Source organism: Lissotriton vulgaris, chromosome 9 (genome assembly GCF_964263255.1).
Source record: "Lissotriton vulgaris chromosome 9, aLisVul1.2, whole genome shotgun sequence".
Classification (NCBI taxonomy): domain Eukaryota; kingdom Metazoa; phylum Chordata; class Amphibia; order Caudata; family Salamandridae; genus Lissotriton; species Lissotriton vulgaris.
Window position 1 is genome coordinate 271,740,056 of NC_141697.1, and position 16,471 is coordinate 271,756,526.

Below are 16,471 nucleotides of genomic sequence, written 5' to 3' on the forward strand. Positions count from 1 at the left end.
AAAATCTTGTCCCATAGCGCTTCGAAGTACCTAGGAGCGTCAACATTCGGTCCGTAGCCACAAACCAAGGTCACTGTCTGAGAGCCCAGATTGCCCTACGCTATACAATATCTGCCCTCTACAGCACACTCCGCTCCAGACATCTGAAAGGGAACCTGTTTTTTCACTAGTATAGCAGTGCCTCATGCATAGCTCGAATATGAAGAGAATATTCTAGTCTCTGCCCACTAACCTGCAAATGTGATCGTAGTGTTCCGTGGACAATGAGTATCTTGTAATAGGGCAATGTGCACATTATGTCTATCCAAATATGACAACACCTGCCTCTTTTTTCTGGGATCTCCCAGACCTCTCACATTCCACGTTAATATATTAAGGTCAATGCTAATTGTTCCAGCCACATTCACCCACTATCTACTTCGCATTGTATACCTCATAGAATGGACTCCCTCCTTCGTACTGCCACCCAGTCCGCCAGACCACATCACACCAGAGATTACTACCTTTTTCACACCATCGGTCTCTTGTATAACATTGTTAACAAACATGCAATTCAAACTCTATAACATTCCAACCTTAACCTCCACTTCTGTCCCACCCTCTTCCCACTGAAGCAATCCAACTTTACCAGCATTATTTCCCCACCCCCCTCCCCTTTCCCCATCATCCACACCCCTAACATCTTCTAGAACTACAGCAGTTTACAAGCTGCTGCTTGTACTTGGGGTACTCCCTCTGGGGGCTATTACTAGAGGGATACACAATCACTTCCCCCCTGCAAAGGCCCAACGCGATATAACCTGTCGGAAACTCCACCGTAGGGAGAGTGGGTCCTGACCTTTGTGTGATCTCACCTCTGGTGCTCGTTACAACTACTGTTTGTGTTCAGTTATCTCGTACACAAACTATGTATCATGTCTAATATGGCGTCTGTGCTACCCAGTCTGCACTTTCAATGCAGATTGTCGTCTTCTCTGGCCAGCGAGGACCTTTGGGAGCCATGTCGTCCCCCTCTATCGCGATTCTCCCTTTTCAGCATACGTAGACAATCTTCCACTTGACTGGGGTTAGTGAAGAATTTCTGTTTGCCTTGGTGCGTAACTCGTAATCGCGCCGGGTAGAGCAGTGCGTAATCGATCTGTGCCTCTCTGATTTTTTGCTTTACCTCAATAAATTTCCTGCGTTCTTCCTGCACAATCGGTGTGAAGTCCGGAAAGATCGAAAACAAAAATGTACCCATCATAATTCAGAGATTGTTTGTTTCTTGCTGCTCTTAGCTCCACGTCTCTATCACGATAATTCAATAATCGTGCAACAATGGGTCTGGGGGTTGCGCCCGGTACTAGCTTCGGCCCGAGGGACCTGTGTGCTCGTTCGACAATGAATTGGGGGGAGAACGCATCTTCTACCACCGCCTTCAGCATTTTCTACACATAGGCCTCCATATTACCGGTATTGGCAGTTTCCGGAATACCTACGCCCCGTATGTTATTGCGCCTACTGCGCGCTTCCAAATCCTCATTCTTGGCCGCTATAGTTCTTAGGAGTTTGTCCATCCGTGCCAATTGAGTTGAGTGACTTGCTGTGACATCATTATTGTTGGATATTCTCCTCTCCGTTTCGGTGATGCGTTCCTCATGCGCATCCAGTTTGTACGCTATCGCATCCATTCTGGAGGACTTGCGGTCTACCTTGTCCACTACCGTAGCAAATCCTTGCCTTATTTCTTGCAGCAAATTAACCATGTCTGTGGTCGGCGACCCAGCTCCTCCGCCCTCTTCCATAGGTGCTCCTTCAGCTTGCTTGCCTTTAGTTGCGGTCTTTGTGTGTTCGAAGGTGAGTTCCGGCTGCCTAGTATCCGGCTTCCCCATAGCTCTGCCAGTTGTCTGGCGTTAAGAGTGTGGGACCAGTGTGCGCTCTGTTCCACAGCAATGTCGTACGTCAGCGGGAGTGCACCGGTAGTCTAATTCAGGGGTCCATGCTCATCCCCTGCCCATTGCCCGCACCAAACAAGTGCGTTCTATCACACGGCGTCGCAACTCCTTCTCTGTGTGATCCTCAACGATTAAGACCTCCTCCGCATCCAGCAGCACCCAGAGACGCACTATGCCAACCAGTCGGCAGCCCCAGCGTTGTGGCTGTTGCCTAGTATTGGTGTATTCTTCTCTACCGCGTGAGCTCAGTCGCCACTACTGTGTCTCTCAGTTATCCACCACCCCCTCCAACAGGTAATGCCACTAGGGTATAGTCCGTTCACATGTCCATTTACTTCCTGGAGCGCTCTCTCACAATTACAGTCCCAAATCACCAACATGCAGGTCCACTAATTTGCGGCAACTCCCTCTCCAGTCTTGTTAGCGCCGCGGGCATCACAGTTCAGAGGTGGGGTGTCCAGAGTCAGTTCCCCTTGCAATCATCTACAAATTAGGGCTCACCTGCACGTGGCTCCCTTCACCAGTGTCCAGGCTCTGTAGATCACTTTGCTATGCGCACTCTCTTTCCAGCAGCAACACCTCTCCCGGGCAAAGTTCCGGACCTACCGCAGCCCTGCGACCTAAAATGGCGCCTCAAGCTTGCAATGTGCTGCTTCTCAGTTTGTGCCTCGCCTATGGCGAGCCCCTCCTCCTTACAGCTTGCCGTCCTCTGCCTGCAGTGCACTTCCCAGTTTCTCAGGCTTCCTCAAAGTGTCTCTATATGCTGCCGTCCGCGCCGCGGAGATATTGCATCAGGCTATGAGTCCGACCTCCGTTGCAGGCTCCCGTCATAAAATGGCGCCACCAGGTAGTTCTGGATCTCGGAGGGATATCCGAGCTCGCCACCAGCCTCCGCTTCTGTTCCCTGCTGTGTGTGCACCTCCCGCGCCATGCAGTATTTCGTACCTGTGGTGTGTAGTCTCTATAAGCGGGGTACACAGGGTCCGCTAGTGTCCGTCTCTATTTCCAGAGGTACACCATGGGCAGAGACTTCTCAGAGTTGCACTGCCTCAGCGTGAGCCAACCGCGCAGTGTATCTCGTCCGCCAGCTCCGTATGCCTGTGCCGTCTCTACCTCTGCATACAATGCGCGGGAGGCCTGCTGATACTCGATCGACCCTGAACAGTCCTAGCGGTCTTCCCCAATGTGTTCTTCCAGCTCTCCCCAGCTCGGGTACTGGTCAGATCTTTCCGCAGCTCTCGTTGCCGCAATTTTCAAGCAATCGACTCCAGACTTTCGCCGATTGTGCTAAGTTTTGTCCGCCAGCCCCTTGGTCATCAGTAGGATAATACAGGATATTGGGTCTGACCCGCAGGAGCCTCACATATGTGCGCCAATTCTGCTGTGCGCCCTCTAGCGCCCCCCCTGTGACAGCTCCGTTATTGCCAGGTATAGCAACTTTACCAAGTGTTCCGCAGAGCCCAGTGTCACCATCGCTTGTAAAGCAGCATGTGTGGCCGGTTCGCTCGTTGTATTCCCCATATGGATCCCATTGCTCCCCTTTTTTGTGATAATTCAAGAATTGCCCTGGCGGCAGGTCATAGATTTCCCAAAACTCCTCAAGAAGGAGCATTTCACCATCTTGGTAACAGTCTCCGACAGACAGAATACCTGCCTATTCCCAGTCTTGTAACTGCCTCTGTGTAAAGGGAGAACATGTACCCATCTGTGGTATTCCTGTAATTGGTAAACCAGGTGCATAAAGCAACGCTTCTGGCGCCCGTGTCCTGCACCTATCCGAACATGTCATTGCCACAGCAAACAAGACGCCCTTGTTTTTAATCTTCAGGCGGGGTTGAGCATCCCTGCCAGTAATGTGCTTCTGGTGGTACAAGCCGGCAGCACCAATGTCTCCAACCCTCGTCCATCCAACCATCTGGCCAGCCTCTGAAGTTGTGTCACCAGATATTAAGCTGCAAAACCTGGCGCGCCCAACCCCCCCCAACCAAGGGCATTCTGAAAGTTAGTTGGGATACCCGCTTCCGTCCACCGTCCCATATCAAATTCCACAACAAAGTATCTAAGGCCCTGTACCAGCTCCTCTGAATCACCACTGTCAGGTTAACAAAGAAATATAGCATTCTCTGCAATACCACCATGGTAGGTGTAAGGCACAATGGCAATATTTGGGTGGTATGAGGGATGTCCAAGACGGAAGCTGTATACACACTTAGAGAAAATGATTTTCAATTTGCATCTTTTATGTAAGCATACATAAACAAATGATACAAAGTATCTTCAACATTAAATACATACACATAATAGCAAAGTGATAGTGTGTCCCAAGTGAATTAAGGCGAACCTATACTACTAAAGTGAGAAGTAATTGTGTGTGAAAAGCTGGAGGTTTCTAGTTTACATTGGGTTTCAAAGAGGCGACCTAGTTAAGTATCAACAATCAATATACAGGGGGAGGAGCCAAGATGGTAATCGGGACGGACGCGTAGGCTCCCGGCTCCGTGAACCTCCGAGCCCCGCACGACTATCCTGTCATCATCCTGATATTGCGCCTCAATTTGGTGTTGGGGAATGAGCGCTGACACCGATAGCGCGATCCCGAGATCCCTGCCGGCCCCATAGCCGGGGAAATCTGCGACGGCAGTCAGCGGCCCTAAAGACTCTGGAACCAGGACGTCGGCTGCAAAACATGGCCGGGTGCTGATGCAACAACAGCGGCCATCTGTTCTGGGGCGGAGTCGGTCTACTGGAGCGCAGTGTCCATCGGTCGGATTTTTACCACAGACGTCCTGATTGACAAGCAACGCGGCCGTGGAGCACCCCTCAAGCGATGGCCTGGCGGAAACTCTATATATATGCGGAGCGCAGATGGTAGCTGCTCCGACGCTGTTTAGGATTCGGCCCGGTTTTTGCGGGCCGCTCCCGAATTTTCGGCTGGCGCTGAATCGGAGCGAAGATGACCGCTGCAGGAGACCGTTCCTTGGGGGTCTGCCTTCACTGTCTCCGCGAATCGGATAGTGGTCGCATCGAGCTAGACTCGCCTTTGACTGACTCCCAGTCCCCATTTGCGATGGAAACGCCAGAATGCCGCCTGGATGAGATGGAGAATGCCATCCTGGCTACCGGGGTACAGCAAGAGGGGGAGTGTGTACAGTCAAGTGGCGCTGCGGTATGTGAGAAAAGGGCTACGCTGCTCTGCGGTGACATCCTTGCGGCTATTGGTGACTTTCGATCTGTCTGGGAACACTGTTCCCGTGAGCTGGGGAGGAAGCTGGATGGTGTCACGCTCATGCTGGGGCACTTACGGTCGAACGACCCCCTGGTGCACGAGGATCTGCCCCCAAACTGTCTCCGAGGGGGGTGCCGTGGCCGCCCTTGTATACTGAGGGGTAGGGTGATATTGGACTATGCTGTGAATTGTGGACAGCTATCCGTGGCTTTAGACTATTCTGATAGTTCCCTTTCACAGCAGATGATAGCGGCTTCGTACTCTGCTCGGCTACCGACGTCCTATGCTTTGTCACAGCAACGGCTGGCTCCTGTGCCTGCTTCTTCCGCCTTTGTCCTCCCATCCCTGATGTGGAGTACGTGTCCTGGGACTGTATTGGGGAAGATGGCCGTATGGGCCGATGACTCTGTTGGTGGCCAGCGACGTCCATCTTGTATGCTCATGTTGCTCTCCAGCCTTGCTTGGACACTTTGTTTCCTTATATCGGCTGATGCGGGAATTAATCGGCGGACATGCCTCCGGGGACTTGCAAGGACTGGCCAAGGATAAGATGTATCCCTTAAATGTTGACAATTAGGTGGCTGGCAGGGGTGGGGGGCGTACGTTATTCTGATACGCTTATTTGTGCAATATGTTGATAATTCTCCCCATTACTGATTGACTCGATCGATTACTGTTGTGGATTATGTATCTTGGGGAAGAGTGTATTTTGCGTGACGGGGTGGCCGGGAGCCCGTACGGATGGCCCTCCCCCAGCTTTATAAAAAAAAATTCCTTCTCTTTTCTGTGACTAAATTTCGGGTACTCTTCATGGGCGACAGGCACGCTGCTAGGGGGGGGGGGGGGGGTAGGCCGTAGCATCTGCAGGGGTGCAGGGTGGGGGGCTGGGGGAGGGGTTTTTTGTTTTGTCCTTTCTCAGTTTCTATGGGCCTCTTTTTTGTCTCTTCGCTTCTCCTTTTCTTTGTCTTCTTTATCTTTTCTTTCCTTTTCTGGGTCAGCATGACAGTTAGACATCGCGCCTTTTGCCGTTTTTGCTTTTTGTGTTTTTTTGTTGCTGTAATCATTACTACGGTAGCCTCACATTCATGGGGTGGGCGATGACTGGTGCGAAATGTGAATACGTGCTCTTTCACCCTGATATGTATACTTCAGCACCGATACCTCAATTATGATTATCTGTTCTGTTGATACCCTGTTGCGTGCATTGCCCACTCTATGTCCTCGGTTGATTGTACTGCAGCTGATCCTTTTTATTTTATAATATTAAAATTAACCTTATCGAATCCTGTAACTCAATGGTCACGTTAAACTGAAGTACTATTTTGGAAAAACTGTCGTATTTCGTACTGGGGGGACTGCTGAGTTGCTTTATTATTGACGGATGTGCTAAAAATTGCTTTCGAGGCCGGTCAGGGTTGTTGTAGGCCCGTATATGTATGCTATTGATGCACAATAAAGGTTTTCCAAAAAAAAACCAAAAAAAAACCAATCAATATACAACAGTTGGAAGTATAAGCAACTATTATGCACGGTCTGGCTCTTTTTAGTTGTCAACGACGTTTCGACCCTTTATGGATGTCGGGTCTCCTCAGGACTGGTCAGTATGGGGACACCTCTAAAGTGTAATAGGCACATGTTAGCTGGTGGGCAATTAAACATATTAACTATAGTGTAGTCAGGCATGAAACTAAATGAACCATGTTTGGTGTACCTGTGAAGGGCTAGCGCTGCTTATTAACGAAAATAAGTGGCACCGTGAGGTAGTAGTGAAAGCCAATGAAAACTCACAGGGATCCCGTCCGGGAACTGTAGGGAGTTCAATGAAGAAATCATAGAATGAGCCTCTTAACTGGGGTTTATTGGACATATTAAGGAAACATTCAGGGCATGTATTAGTACTTACCCCTGAGCAGGGTGAAGTAAGCAGGCAACCGTGTGATAATAGTCTGTCCGTGGAAACCGGAATGTTTTCAAAAAGGATAATTGCAGGAGAGGCACAAGACTGTGAAATAGATGCAAAAGGGGGAGCGAGTGAAGACACAGCATCCGTAGTGAGTCTTGTACATATTATTAAACTAATGGTAATGCTCACCAAAATGCACATGGGGACGCTCTTTGTATGGATCAATGTACTACCATAGATCAAAGGATTCTTCCTGGTTTCAGGGGCTCAACCCAGACAATGCTGGCACTGTTGGCAAAGGACTAAAATTAGCCTCGACTCGGTAAGCTGAAAAGGATTGGAGAACGCATGTGACCAAGGAAACATGCTTCTAGTGTTGCGCGATCGCATGCCTATAATTTGGCGCGGTACTCGTCAACGGTCTCTTCTGAGTGTCCTCTCTTGTTGGTGCGATGACAAGAGATGTCTCGCAACCTGCAGCGTTATATACGGCCATTTTGCGCGGTCTGCTAAATGGATCACAGAGCACTGTAGTGATCTGCGTGTCTGTGATCCCAGGAATCACATAAACATTGAAATGGCCAACAGACTCTAGGTTACTAAGTAGAACGAAGCGCAAAATTGCTTTGATATTCAGGATGTATTGACGGGCATAGAATGGTAATTAAAAGAACATTGCGATATGGAGCTATTTGGAATGGAATGTCTATGGATATGGAGCTATTTAGAGTGGAATATCTGTGGGTAGTGTCAAGTTACGGCCCAGCTGGCGTAACCAGGATGCATACGCTGTTTGAAACGCAACATGTATAGGCATGACAATACAACTCTGTCTGAGCGGCTATATCTATGATAATGTTGGCGATACGATGGCTTGTGACCTAACCCTCTTAACACCATAAAGCATACATTGTAAATAGGGGTTTGAGGCATGTGGGCCGCTAAATTCATAACTTGTGCATAGATCGCCGCCTAGTGTTGGGTCCGGATGATTGCACCTTGTTGTCCTGGAAGAGTCTTTGAAGTATCACGAGATAGGTGGCTCCTCCCCTGGACTACAGTGCGCATGGGCATCCTCTCCATCCTCAGATTGTTTTTTTCCGCCATTGGGTTCGGATGTGTTCCGTGACTCTCGTTCGGAACCTATAGGAAAAACTTGTTTTCTTCAGGCCAAAAGGCCTCTTTAAGCGTCGGAATTGTACTTCGTTCAGTTCTGAGTTAACTTATCCGGTTTCCCGGATACTTGAGCATGTGTGCTCCCAGCTTTTTGGCCCGATCGAAGATTGACATTGACGATGGAATTCCAGGCCCCGTTTAAGCGTTGCCCGGTCTGTAACGCGAAGTATCCTCTCTCAGACGTGCACCCTGTGTGCAACAGTTGGCTGTCTCCAGACCACGACGAGGAGAGTTGCTTGGCCTGTTTGAAATTCAGGTCGAAAGAGGCGCTCGCTCTTCGACGGGAGGCGAGACTACCGGCGCGGAGAGCGTCGGATGTGGAGGATATCTTCGAGGCTGGGGACGACGAGGGCGTCCAAGAGGAGGAACAGGAGCACTTCTCCGACCCGGCCTCCTGTCAAGAATCGTACTATGAAGAAGAGGTAGACAATGAGAACATCGAGGACGATGAAGCCGTCGAGGTAAGAGACAATGGTATGGCCATTGGAGCCGCAGAGGGCGGCTCCAGCGATGAGCAAGACCCAACCGAACCTTCGGGGGTCGAAAGTGACACTGTCTTGTCAAAGGCTCAGGTCGAAGCATCGCCGGAAGGCCTTAACCAATATCTTATACTCATTCTACAGCCCCGCAATCTGGCCCGCCTAAGAATATTTCAGAGCCTTCGGTGGGTACGCCTTCGAAATCAAAACCGAAACGGACTAAAGACAAATCGAAACCGAAACTGAAACTGGTCCAACCAGTATTCGTTTCACAAAGCCTCGTTCTATCGGATCCTAAGAAGGCTCAGAGTGTCATTGCCCCTTCGGGGTCACAGAAGGGTGCCAACCCGAAGATCGGTACATCCAAGAAGGTGCCAAAGGCCCAAAGAGACGGAGCAACGTCATCTAAGGCTGCCCTCGGGGGCGTGGACACTGAAGACGGGCTTGAGTCGCAGCCGCCCCTCAGTCCAAATGCATACAAGTTGATGCTGGTGAAGGTTCTCGAAGACAAGCAAAAAATGGCGGCGTTGGAACGTGACGCATCAAGCCGTGGCCATTTTGGGAATCCCAGCGCAACACCTGGCTCGAAGTTGGCGATGGCCGTGAAAAAAGTCAAACAGTCATCGGGGCCTCCACCTATAGTTTTTGGACTGCCTCCGACTGCAAGACCTAAAACGTCTAAGCCGGCACAGGGCACCGACCCTGGTAAAATTATGTCAAAACTTAAGGGAACGACCGCCATTCCTGAAGGCGTCGGTTCCACTCCACCTTCTTCTGAAAGCTCAAAGAAGTTGTACATTGACTCTGCAACCGGAAGACTCACCCTTTTCAAACGGAAGATCTTGCCGGAAAAGCCAATGGAATCCTATCAAATTCCACTCAAAAGGAAAAGAGTCTCTGCTTCCTCGCCAGTTCTTTTCGAGTCCGTAAGGCCTTATGAACAAGCCTTTACTTATTCCCCCACACGCACTGAGGATGGTGGGGGGGGGATGACCAGAATGACGAGAAATTCAACTATCCTGATGAATCTACTCAGGATGGCTCGCAGGATGTGCTCGACGATCAAGGCACGGCGGACACTCAGTCTTACCAAGTAAAGACAGCCCCCGCAGAGGATACGGCGGCGTTCAACGCTCTGATTGAAAGGGCAGCGTTGAACCATGATGTGGTCATGCATGCAGACCCAGTTGAGGAGGACTTTCTGTTTGATACCTTCTCTACGTCGGACAGATCAGTGAAGACGCTGCCGATGCTGAAGGGTGTCCTTAAGCACGCCAATGACATTTTCAAGGACACTGCCAGAGCAAGGGTGGTGAGCCCACGTATTGAAAAGAAATACAGGCCTGCCCCTGTGGACCCTACGTATATAAGGGGTCAATTGCCATTGGACTCTTTGGTGGTCTCCAATGCCTGGAAGAGGGCGAACTCACAAACAAGTGGTGATGCTCCTCCCCCAGACAAAGAATCTAAAGTATTAGAAGCCTCTGGGAAGCGGGTTGCTGCGCAGGCAGCGAATATTTGGAGAATAGCCAATACACAACCTCTACTGGCTAGATACGATAGGGCTCACTATGATACCCTAGAGCAATTGTTGCAACACTTGCCTGATGCATATAGAGAGGGGGCAGAAATGTTGATTCAGGAAGGGAAACTGATATCAAACGCTTCTATCAAGTGTGCCCTAGATTCAGCAGACACTGCAGCCAGGGCCATTAACACTAGTGTAATGTTCAGGAGGCAGGCATGGTTACGAATTTCAGGGTTTAAGCCAAAAATACAAACAAGTTTGCTCAATCACCCCGTTAACCTAGATTTCTTGTTTGGGCCTGACGTTGACACAATTCTTGAAAAGATCAAGAAGGACACCGAGACGGCTAAGTCTATGGGGGCCTTGCAGTCTCAACAGTTCAGAGGGGGTTCTTTTCGTCGCTCAAGTAGTAGAGGGCCGTCAAGGGGGCAAACATCTCAGCAAACACAATACAATAAAGGTGGTGCACAGACCACCTTTAAAAAAAACAATAGAGGTGGATACCGTGGTAACAGCACCAAAGGCAGAGGACGTGGAAATAATAACACCAGGTCGTCAGCAAATACCAAACAGTGACGTCTTGTCACTGCCCCCGGACCATATAACACCGGTTGGGGGACGACTCCAGCAGTTCCTGCCAGTCTGGGAAGGCATTACCATAGACAGGTGGGTGAGGCAACTTATCCAGTACGGGTATTGTTCAGAACTGATCCACTCCACCCGACATACCACCAAGACACCATCCTATGTCCGCAGAGCACTTAACCTTATTACAGCAAGAAGTGGCCAGCATGCTGCAAAAAGGGGTCATAGAATTGGTGCCTTTAGAGGAGCGCGGAACAGGGGTGTACTCTCTCTACTTCTTAGTCCCAAAGAAGGACGGGTCTCTCAGACCCCTTCTGGATCTGAGACCCTTGAACCTATACATCCTTTCAGAACATTTCCACATGCTGACTCAGCAGCAGGTCCTGCCATTGCTCAGTCAGGGGGATTTCCTGGCAACTCTGGATCTGAAGGATGCATATTTCCATATACCCATACATCAGGCACACAGGAAATACCTCAGGTTCACTATACAGAACAAGCATTACCAGTTCAAGGTGCTACCCTTTAGAGTGACCACTGCTCCCAGAGTTTTCATCAAGTGCTTGGCGACAGTGGCAGTACACCTTCGGAGACAACACATTCATGTCTACCCTTACCTGGACGACTGGCTCGTGCAAGCGAAGTCGGCCCAGCAGTGCGCCAGCTGCATGTCCCGCACAATTCATCCTTTGCACAGTTTGGGATTTTCTCTGAACTATCCCAAGTCGCATCTTCAACCCGCTCAAGTACAGCAATACTTGGGAGCGACGTTGGACACTGTGACAGCTACAGCCCAGCCAAACTCAGTGCGAATCGACAGCATGCAACTGCTGATTCGCAAATTCAGGCCACAACACTCACTACAGGCGCAAGTGTTTCTGCAGTTGATAGGCATGATGGCCTCCTGCATCTTTATAGTCCCGCACGCGAGACTGCACATGCGTCCGCTTCAAGAGTGTTTAGCACGACAGTGGAATCAGGCTCAAGGACAATTGAAAGACCTAGTGATGGTGACCGGTCGTGCGTACAACTCTCTGCATTGGTGGAATCCACGCAACCTTTGCAAGGGACGACCGTTCCAAGAGCCGGTACCACAAGTAGTGCTCACGACGGACGCATCCCTCCTGGGGTGGGGGGCGCATCTTCTTCATTATACAGTGCAGGGACTATGGTCGGATCAACAGAAGAGGATGCACATCAATCTGCTAGAATTGATGGCAATCTTCATGGCACTGAAGGCTTTCAAGATACATCTGTGCAACAAGGTTGTGTTGATCCGGACGGACAACATGACGGCCATGTATTACATTCAGAAGCAGGGAGGTACTCACTCTCCACAGTTGTCACACTTGGCTCAGAGCATGTGGAAGTGGGCCATTCAGAGGAACATTTTCCTCATGGCGGAGCACCTCCCGGGCCAGGACAACCAGATGGCGGATCTGCTCAGCAGACACAGCCATCAGGTGCACGAGTGGGAGATTCACCCCTCGGTACTGCAACCGTACTTCCAGCATTGGGGACATCCAGACATCGACCTGTTCGCCACAAACGAGAACGCAAAATGCCTAAACTTCGCCGCCAGGTTCCCACACCCGCAGTCTCAGGGCAATGCGATATGGATAAACTGGTCAGGCAGATTTGCGTACGCTTTTCCGCTGGCCCCGCTCATACCTCTGGTGGCACGGAAACTCAGACAGCACTCGATGACTCTCATCCTGGTTGCTCCAACGTGGGCGAGACAAGCATGGTAAACCACATTCCTAGAACTTTCCGTGGTGCCTCATCAAAGACTGCGTCTTACACCCAGTCTTCTCACCCAGAGCCATGGCGCAGTTCAGCACCCAGATCCGCAACAGTTAAACCTTGCGATATGGCTCCTGAAGTCATAGAATTTGGGTATCTGAATCTGCCTCCTGATTGTATGGACATCATCAAGGAGGCAAGATGGCCTACCACTAGGGCCTGTTATGCTGCCAAATGGAAACGTTTTGTCATTTACTGTTCCAACCATGACATAAACCCGCTGGATGCATCAACACAGAACATTATTTGTTACCTGTTACATTTATACAGATGCAATCTGGCATACAGTTCTATACGTATTCATTTGGCGGCAATAGCAGCTTATTTACAGAACAGGCAACACCTTTCACTGTTCCGGGTGCCAGCCATAAAGGCTTTTATGGAGGGACTCAAATGAGTCATTCCACCCAGAAGACCACCTTCACCGGTCTGGAATCTTAATATAGTTTTGACCAGGCTGATGGGACCTCCTTTCGAACCTCTCCACTCTTGTGAGATACAGTTCCTAACTTGGAAGGTTGCCTTCTTAGTAGCGATCACGTCGCTGAGACGGGTTAGCGAGCTGCAAGCCCTAACCATTCAAGAACCTTTTATACAGGTTCACGAAAATAGGTTGGTGCTACGCACTAACCCTAAATTCATGCCCAAGGTAGTTTCTCAGTTCCACATTAATCAAACTATTGAACTGGCAGTTTTCTTCCCCAATCCAAACTCAGTAGCAGAAAGATCACTGCACACATTAGACTTCAAACGAGCTCTCCTGTACTATATAGACAGGACGAGGGATTTCAGGAAGACTAAACAACTCTTTGTTGCTTTTTCACCTCAGCACATGGGCAAACCCATTTCCAAATCAGGTATAGCCAGATGGATTGTTAAGTGTATTCAGATTTGTTATCAGAAGGCTAAACGCACACTAACGGTCCCCCCAAGAGCGCATTCCACACGCAAGCTAGGGGTATCCATGGCTTTCCTGGGTAACATTCATTAGAGGACATATGTAGAGCAGCCACATGGAATAACATACATACATTCACCAAACACTACTGTGTTGATGTACATTCCAAGCAGCAAGCTGCTGTAGGACAGGCTGTTCTTAAGTCTCTTTTTCAGGCTGCTGCAGCTGACTCGGGCAACCACCGCTAAGGGAGAAACTGCTATTTATTCTATGCACAAGATATGAATTTAGCGGCCCACATGCCTCGAACGGAATATGCTACTTACCAGTATGCATCTGTTCTTGGCATGTAGGGCCGCTAACATTCATATCGCCCGCCCATCCTCCCCGGTGCCTGTCGCAGCTGTAGTAGTCAGAATTATTTGTAAGCATGGTCATCTTGTATTGTATTGGACTCCATCTCTGCCACAATGGCGAAAAACAATCTGAGGATAGAGAGGATGCCCATGCGCACTGTAGTCCAGGGGAGGAGCCACCTATCTTGTGATACTTCAAAGGCTCTTTCAGGACAACAAGGTGCAATCATCCGGGCCCAACACTAGGCGGCGATCTATGCACAAGATATGAATGTTAGCGGCCCTACATGCCAAGAACGGATGCATACTGGTAAGTAGCATATTCCTTACAACAACAAGGGTCATAGTGAGAAGTAAAGGCCCAGGTGGCGTGTAAAGGATGCATACTCTGTTGGAAACGCAACATGTATAAGCATGAAAATACAACTCTTGTCTGAGCGGCTATATCTATGACAATGTTGGCGATACGATGGATTGTGACCTTTCTATCATAACACCAGAAACCATACATTGTAGATAGGGTTATAACAACAAAGGTCATGGGCTCTTAACAACTTAAAGTGTACCATCTAAGTCAGGCGACAGTGAAAAAGATATATAGAGTCTTCTAAGACATTTACAGTAGTCTTGACGTCGTGCTGTACCATTGCATACATTGTAGATACCATCAATGACCAACATTTATTTTGAGTGCAATTTTCTTACCAACATTAAGTCCCAAATAAGGTTCTATTGTGAATACTGTTGATGACCATTACTTGATGGGAACCGTTACCTTACCGATATTACGCATGTATTCAAAACAAGGTTACAGTTGCAACATGCATTTGGCGATTTTAACAAAGTAATCTTTGGAATATCTGATTGTCCTATGGGGCAGTCTACTCAGTAAAACAGGCATATCACTTTTTTCAAACAACAGCGATTTCCAGGGTATGAAACGCTATATCTTATTATACTGTGTGGCAGTATAATCCTGAAACAGGTATATCGTAACTAATGAAACACCTAGTAAGGGTGGTCATGGCAAACAAAGTTTTAGAGTACTAGAAAAGTCACAAAACCCCGCCACTCCTCTGTGGAGTTGAGCCCCTCTGTGATTGAATTGGTGCGTTCAATCCAGCGACACTCTAGTCTTTGGAGTATTTGAGAAAGGTCACCTCCCATCACTGAGATCTGGACTTTCTCTATAACCTGCCATCTAAGCTCATCTGCTGTGTGCGATTTTTCTAGGTAGCGGTTGACAAGTGGGGCATTGGGAACAGCATTCCTGATTCTACTGCGATGCTGACCAATGCGCGCTTTGATTGGCTGTTGGGTTTGGCCTATGTATGGAAGCCCACAAGGGCAGGTAATGCAGTATACTACATTCTTAGTATTACAGTTGGCAAAAAATTCCAGGATATGCTCGACATTCTTATGTTCAAATGTTTTTGTGTTGCAGGTAAGTGTGCATGCCACACAGTTCCCGCATTTGTAATTGCCTTTCACTTCTGGGAGCCCCCACGTGGTATGCAAAGTTCTGGTATGCAAAGGCTGCTCAAATTTCCTGTATGTTTACAAGCTGTGCCAACGTCTCCTGTGTGGCTTGATCTATATGTCGTAACCTCAGCCCTTCAAAATATGCCACTATCCTGTAGCTCTGAACGTCCTCCGGTTTCCCATATAACTGTGCAAAGTAGTCCATGAACTTATCAGTAATGCCCCTTGGGGAGTACAATACCCGCCCAGATGGACACCTAATACACCTAATACTAGCAATTGGCATTCCTCTACCTTCTGGTTTAATGAACCATGCCAATAGTTTCCCTGCCCTGCCTCCTTCTACATGTTGCCGTTCTTGATACTTCCTATAATCTAACATCCTCAGTCTCTCTCATGTGGCACTATAAACACTCTTTACCTCCGCCAAGCGTCTTTAAGTGTCCGCCCCTCCTCCAGTTACCCCACCCAATGCCCGAATCTGGGCCTCCAAGGATTCCAGCTCCCGGGCAATCTCCTTCCTAGCACCCACCATTTGTCCCATGCATGCAATGCCCCCTAAATACCACCTTAAAGGTATCCCATTCTATTAGATTAGAACTAGCAGACCCTTGGTTATTCTCAAAATAAGTGGCTATCGCCACATAGAGCTGCTGTCTAAAATAGTCATCCTCCAGTAGACCGTGGACCCAAACGCCACAGAGGTATAGGGTCCTGTCCTGGGTGGGCGTAAATCATAATATTAGTGGACTGTGGTCTGAGATGGATCTCCCTAAATATTCTTGCTTGGTTAGCAATGGGGCAAATTTGTCCGAACACAGGAACATGTCTAATTGGGCATGTAGATCCTACAGGGACGAGTAGTAGGCGTACTCTCTCAATTGTGTGTTATGATATCGCGCAACTCCCATCCCTTAATCCACTCCCGTAAGCCCTTAGCTGTCACGGCCACAGCTGAACCTCCCTATGAAGGAGTAGATCTGTCCCAAGTCAAGTCACAGACAAAATTAAAATCCCCTCCAGGATCAGGTCACCTGCTATCACCCCCGACCGAGGTTTAGACAACTGTGTCAGGAAAGAGACCTAGTCATGGTTCGGTGC